Below are 7,347 nucleotides of genomic sequence, written 5' to 3'. Positions count from 1 at the left end.
ACTGACAGACAATCTCTCAAGACAGATCTTGCACTTCATTGTGTAAGGTATTAAGCTAAAGGATTATCTAAAGCACTTAGCTTGAAAATGCAAAAGTCTACATGTTTGGGGGTAAAAACAGATCAAGACTACATGTTGCTTCACTAAGTACTTGCTGCAAACTGGTATGCATGGCACAAGAATTACATTATCCTTTTCAGCTGGGACTCTGATCTAATTTGCTGCTTGAGCTCTCTCCAAACTTTTGTGCCCTGTACAGACTTGTGTTACTACAACGCAAGATTCAACAGGGCTTTGACGTTTCAAACTTTTTAAGTCTTTTAGGTATAGTCATGCCTTCCTCCATAAAGCCTGAGTATGGGGAATCCTTTTCATTGATACAGGTGAAGTTTGTGTGATGAATGTATATTTTAATGATAATGAGACTTCACAGTGTCTCTTAGAATTTTGCAATACCTCCTTGAAGTACGAAGACACTCAAAGTCTGATAACACAGTAATTCCGTAGTGCTTCATTGCTTCCATGGTGGTGATAAGAGACATTGAGGCTCGTGCAAGTGCCATAAACATTCAAGCGACTAATTACTGCACAAAACCCAGGAGATTCCTTAGACATTATGGTGTTCATATTGCCACATTTTCTGTATTTAAGACCATCAAGAACACATGCTCTGGAAAGCATAAACCTCTGGCAGGAAAGGCAAACCATTCATGTCAAATGTATTAAAAACACAGAGCACTATGTAATTGCTGTTGGTGCTGTTCCAAACAATCTTAGTGCCAAGTTTGGCAGCAGTATCAATGGACTTACCATTGCTGATGCATGCAAACTAAGTTTGTGGCTTCAATAAGGCAGTTACATCACTGTAGACATTTGAATGATATAAGAACAGGTCAGTAAATCTATTTCCATGTATTTGTTTTTGTGCCAATAAATACTTGATCTGAAGACTAACAAGCTGCTCTCGAACAGCCATTCTTAAAGAACACATCAGGCTCTTCATAACTCCCTGCTACTAGTGCATACGTGGAGACCTGAGTGGTACGTATTGTCAAACATTCCAAAATACAGAAAAAACAGATGCTTTCCCCAAGTCAGGGGTGGGGGGGAGTAATTAAAACAGTGTGCTTACCATGCATTTTACTATTGCTTAACATCACCATGAAATTTCAAGGACTGGAAGATGATGATATAATGTGGTCTCACTGGCAGTCGAAGGAAGTCTTTTTCACGTGAAGCTGAGACTACAAAACGTGGCCAGGCAGTAAGCTTAGCCTGTCTTTCTTGGCTAAACAAGGTCACAGCACACAATGAGGTCTCATGCCTGGGCCAGAACTAGCAAGCAATATGCAGAAGTAATGATTTTACGCTACTGTAAAAAAATACATATTACTTTGCTCTGATACACCAGAGACATGACCAAATGAAAGCATGCTACCAGCAGACACTCCAAGTTATTATGATTTAAGAAGGAATCTGAAGTGCCAAAACTTAAATGCGAAATCAGATTTGCCACAAAATTTCCCAAGCACTTCCCAGCTGTTTGCTTCTCTGTTTAGTCTGAGATATGCAGCAAGACTGAAGATTATAAATATAGTTATCAAAACTTCTAGATTTTAAGTGCAATAGAAAATTAACAGCTCACTGGACAAATAGAACTGTGCTACAAATAACCACTACAACAAGTTAAACAAGTTACAGAGACGCCATTCACAAATGGTATAAAAACCATGCAAAACCACAAGCTTCATAAACGATGAACTTGGAAGAATAATGACTACTGGAAGAAAAGCTCCCATTTTGCTTCCTTCCATTTGATTGCTTGACTGTGGAGGTATTTTACCCACTACTAAATGTTAAAGGAGATGATTTCAGAAACTAGGCTAACAGCACAACAAATATGAGGGGGGAACACTTGCAAAGCCTATTAATACATAAATAGAAATAAAAGAAATGATAAGAGAAAGATCAGCTTCAATAATGGCTTATAATAATTGCAAATTTAAATTGGAATAAAACTATGCACATCTGTCCACAAATGATGGAGAAGAGAAGGCTGAGGGGACCTCCTCAATGCTGATCAATATCACGGTGTGTGGCAAGAGGACAGGGCCAGGCTCTCTTCAGTGGTACCTGGCAACAGAACAAGGGGCGATGGGCACAAACGGGAACACGGGAAATTTCGTCTGAACACGAGGAAAAACGTCCTTCCTGTGAGGGTGGCGGAGCACTGGAAGAGGCTGTCCAGAGAGGCGGTAGAGTCTCCTTCTCTGGAGGTATTCCAAACCCGCCTGGGCACATTCCTGTGCGACTGCTCTGGGTGACCCTGCTCTGGAAGGGGAGTGAATGAGATGTACCCCCATCACCATTCTGTGATTATTAAGCATGGCTGGTTTAATTAGAGAACCTTGGTGCAGTGAAACCTGAACCAACATGTGCGCCAGCCAACATGCCTATTGGCGACCGAAGCAGTTCCCTCCGCTTCACAGCTCCACACAGCCATTCCCACAGACCTGAGAAAGGCCAGGGTTCTCCTACAATTCCCTGAATATTTAAATGGGGGTGATCTTACTGCAACACGAGGAAGAGACAAATGTGTCCCAGGTGACATAATTCACCTCACAAGCAAAATGACAGCCCAGGCGGAACAAAAGGAGTCGTTACAGTTTACCACAAGGCAAATAACTCCCATGGGGGCAAAATACCAAGTACAGCTTGATCCTTCTGCCCATAAACAGGACAAGGCACTTCTTAAGAGGACAAACCACTCCAAACAAGTGGATATTATCAGACCAGGTTTCTAGGGAGGAAATTACCCTCAAGTCCAAAGACAAAAACACCAAGGACTGAATACCAGAGCGAGGAGAGTATAAGAAAACTCCAGGAAAAGGGAAACCAGGACGTGTTAGTCTGAAGGATGCTGACAAGAGGAGCAACACAGAAGCCCTCAAGTGTGGCTGACGAGGTGGTGCTACAGAGCCACAAACCAGAAGATGAGCAAACAGATCCATCAGGTAAGCAAAGTCTTGGAGCAATACCAGAGGATTTGTTGAAAGAGTGCGGGCAGGGGAGAAGCCAGGAGATCATGGGAGATAATGGACATCCAGGGGCTGAGAGCCTGAGGAGAGAAAAAACACAGGAGAGTGAGGTAGGCGGTCTCTTAACAGCAAGGAGACACCAAAGAGCAACACAAGACCCTAAAGGGGGGAAAGGAATAAGAACACTGAGGAGTGGAGGCTGTACAGGAGCCAAGACACCTTTCAGGAGGGAGACACTTAACAAAGGCAGAAACCCACAGATGTGCAAACACCCCACAGCACTCTAGCACCTGCAGCACAGCCCGTTAGACCGTGGCCGCCATTTTATCCACCCTAAGGGCCGGGGGCGGAGTGGCGGGAGAGGTTTCGTGCGGCCCCGGAAAGGGCTAACGGGTGTTACGGCCTGGGGAACAGACAACAATTTATTGCCGTTTAGACAGTTATTCTCTCACCCGGTGAGCCCTTCCCCACCCAGAAAGGGGAATCAGGGATAAAAAAGAAAACATGAGGGTTGAAATATAAACTTTTAATAGGATAAGACTAAATAATTAACATAATAACACTAAAGAATCAGTATTGATCCCAACACCAATATAAAATGCACAAGGATCATACTCAGCCCATTCTATCTGTAGAAGCTGTGCATTCGCAGACGGGGACAGCAAATGTGGGACACTGCGAGTGCTGCGGCTTTGGGAGGAAGGGAAGGGCTCAGGGCTGTGGCACTGGGGTGAGGAGTTATCGGGATGGCAGCCGTCACGGGAGAGAGGGAAACTCCTCAGCAAACCTTCTAACTGATAGTGAATGTGCCGTTCATGGTATGAAATAACCCTGTTGGCAGCTTGGGTCAAGCGCCCGGGTCTCACTCCTCCTCATCCTGGCACCCGGAGAGCTCAAAACCACTGAAACCTTGAAACCCACACATCATAGCTGGCTAGAAAGTAAATACTTTCCCAAATTCAGACACTAGAATCTTCTGAAAGTGCAGATTTCCAAAGCATTAGAAGAGACCTTACTGAAAAGTAAAATTACTGAACGAGAAATTAATGCTGTGTTGCTCAAATTAGGTGTTTATGAAAGCAGTGGGTTTTGATAACAATGGAAACAACATAAAAATAGGGAAATTAATTAATAGAGCTGCTGTCTGGAGGCTCACAGAAGTGCCTGCCGGAGCTGGAGGCCGCCCAGCAGTGTGGGGCAGGAGCGGGCCCGGGGTGCTGGGACAGCCGGCACTGCTGCTGCGGCACAAAACTGGGAGAGGGGAGAGCGCAGCCCAGTGCGGAACGGCCCCCAGGGCCCTCCAATCGCCCCTGCTGCTTGCGCGCCAGTGGAAAGCTCTGCAACAACCTCCCTCCTTCTGTAACCCAACGTTTTGAGCTGATGTTTAGTCACGGCTGATTATAACGATTTGTGCTTCAGTAATTCACAGCATTGTCCTGGTTTGAGCGACACAGGACTAATTTCTAATGCTTGGGAAAACTGCACTTTCAGAAGACTCTAGTGTCTGAATTTGGGAAAATATTTACTTTCTAGCCAGCTATGGTGTGTGGGTTTCAAGGTCTCGGTGGTTTTCAGCTCGCCAGGTGCCGGGATGAGGAGGAGGGAGACCCGGGCACTTGACCCAAGCTGCCAACAGGGTTATTTCATACCATGAAGGGTGCATTCAATATCAATTAGAAGGTTTGCTGGATTGTTCTCTGTCTCCTGTGATGGCTGCCATCCCAATAACTCCTCACCCCAGTGCCACAGCCCTGAGCCCTTCCCTTCCTCCCGAAGCCACAGCGCTCGCAGTGTCCCACATTTGCTGTCCCCTGCTGGGAGTGCACAGCTTCTACGGATAGAATGGGCTGAGGATAATCCTTGTGTATTTTATATGGGTATCGGGGTCAATATTAGTTCTTTAGTGCTATTAATGTTAGTTACCTAATCTTATTCTATTAAATCTGTTCATATTTCGACGCTTGTGTTTCCTTGTTTTTCTCGGATTCCCTTTCCTGGGTGGGGAGGGGTCATCAGGTGAGAGAATAACTGTCTAAATGACAATAAATTGTTGTGGGTTTCTCAAACCATAACAACTGTTCATTTTCCTGCCTTGTAAGAACCATGGTAGCAAACGGCTCCCAGTGTTACTGTGTTTGCAGTGAGCTTTTTTCATTTTTCAACATAAGAAATACGTGACTCAACTTACCTGGGAAGAGCCTGATGACATTTATATTGCGTCATTGTAAGATGATTTCACCAGGAGACCTAACTTCACGTTTCAAAAATTCCACATTATCATGAAACCTTCAGAGTGATGTTTTCATATTGAACTGAAACACTGCAACAGACAATGAATATATTTCAGCAAAATGAGATTGTTCCTTTAAAAGCTGCCATACAGTTTAATAGGATAATACCTTCTCATTGCCATCACAGTTTTAAATAACATAGTGTTTATGGTGATAAATGAAATGATGAGTTTGCAAATGTGCTGTTTCAAGATAAAGGCATCAAAGCTCTGTGCAGCATTGTCTTGTGCCCGTTGCCCCAATTTTTGGAGATCTGAGACCCATCTTAGGCCCAAGAATGGGATTGCTTAATTAGAACCTGAATGATACAAGGAAAATAGAAAACTCGCAGAACAGAAAGCTGCCATTGATGTGAATGACAAAATTATGATATTGTGGCTGGCATACATAGCAGCATGAGCAAATAACAGATGCACAAACATCTTTAATGTTTTATGAGGCCTGGAAGGATATTTCCAGACCTGTCAGGCTTGGAGTTTACATGTGAGGATTCCCCATCTGGCACTGAATGCTACGATAAAGAAAAAAAGAAAATTGCAATGTTTTTAACATCTCTCTTAATCATTAACATCCTTGATGGACTCTTAACGATGCTGACCGTTTTCTTTGATACTGTGCCCTTCGGACTATGGCAGAGGCCGGGCTGTTCCTGGTTGTAACGTATACAAGATCTAGGGCCCCTACGTAATAGCCCAATGTAACAGGACCACTTGAAGCAGTTTCTGAAATAGGTTTCTGGGCAGATAAACCAGATACCACAAATGCAACGAGGCTGTGAATTTACTGTACAAGGCCTTGCCACGTCAAGATGAGTAGAGGAAAGATATTCACGTTTTCATTGTGTGATTTTCTATGTGTTCCAGTGTAATTATTAGTAGGTACAGAGTATTTCCACACACCCGTGTGCAAGGAAATAGCAAAGAACTCCTATCCATTTTTTTGCTGCTGTATTGCAAGTTGCTGTCCTGGTGAGATCTCACTGTTCTTCGAGTCTAGAGAAAAGTGCATTGGTTTGATTTTCAGTTATGTTACTCACCTAAGTAAAACTCAAATTGTGAGCTGTCTGTGAATGAAAAATAACTCACACATTTAATTGCAGCAATATTCTGAATTTTTGGCCAAAGTTGAGCACCTTCACAGGTATACAGGATTCAGACTTGCAAGCTTACACGTATGTTACACATTAAATGTTCTGCTTTGTACCATGGGTATTATTGCAGAATACTGTGTTAATGATAAAGACATTTGTTTCCTGCAGAATAGTGAGATTTTACAGTCATTTACTGTACTCCTGTGCAGTGGAAATAGGTTCAGACATAAAGGGATGCCCTTGGCTACCCAAAAATCGCTGGCAGTGGACAGAGGGAAAACTCTTGACCAGCAGGTCCCTTAAGGTCACTGCAGAAGGACTTGGAGCATAGAAAAGTGCTGACCACCAGAGCTTCTCTCGCAGATCATCACCTCCATCTCATTCACACAGGAACAATTTAATCTCGCCTCCAGTCACGGCTCGGGGAGGATCCTGCTCGCCTGAGCCACGCAGGCAGACTGCGGCTAATGGGGAGGTGCCGGCCACAAACACCCCCGAGCCTGGGGCTGTCCTGCCACTTCTTCTACTCAAGTCTCACTTTTGCTACACGTAAACAAAAAAAAAAAACAACAAAAAGCATTTCTCTTTCTGCGAGAGCCGCAGGGAAGGACCCACGCGCGGGCCGCGATGGAGACGAGGCCCACGTTCTCCTCTGGGCTCCTCCCCAGCCCTTCCGCAGGCCCCAGCGGAGCAGGCCGAGGCTGGGGGCGCACCGGGTCTGTCCCCAGCCGTTCTGAAGCCCGTCCCGGCGGGGATCGCTCCTGCTCACGCTGCCTGTCACCTCCCGCCCCCTCCGCCGACCCACCGCCTCTGCGGGAGCGCCCCTCAGGCCCCCTGACGAAGCGGGCGGTGTGGGCCCCGAGCTCTCCCACGGAGGCTGCCTGGAGCCCCACGGCCTTGCCGCCGGCAGAGGGGCTGGGGGCGGGGC

The sequence above is a fragment of the Charadrius vociferus genome, unplaced genomic scaffold (assembly GCF_000708025.1).
Source record: "Charadrius vociferus isolate BGI_N301 unplaced genomic scaffold, ASM70802v2 scaffold702, whole genome shotgun sequence".
Taxonomy (NCBI): Eukaryota; Metazoa; Chordata; class Aves; order Charadriiformes; family Charadriidae; genus Charadrius; species Charadrius vociferus.
This window is presented reverse-complemented; position numbering follows the sequence as displayed.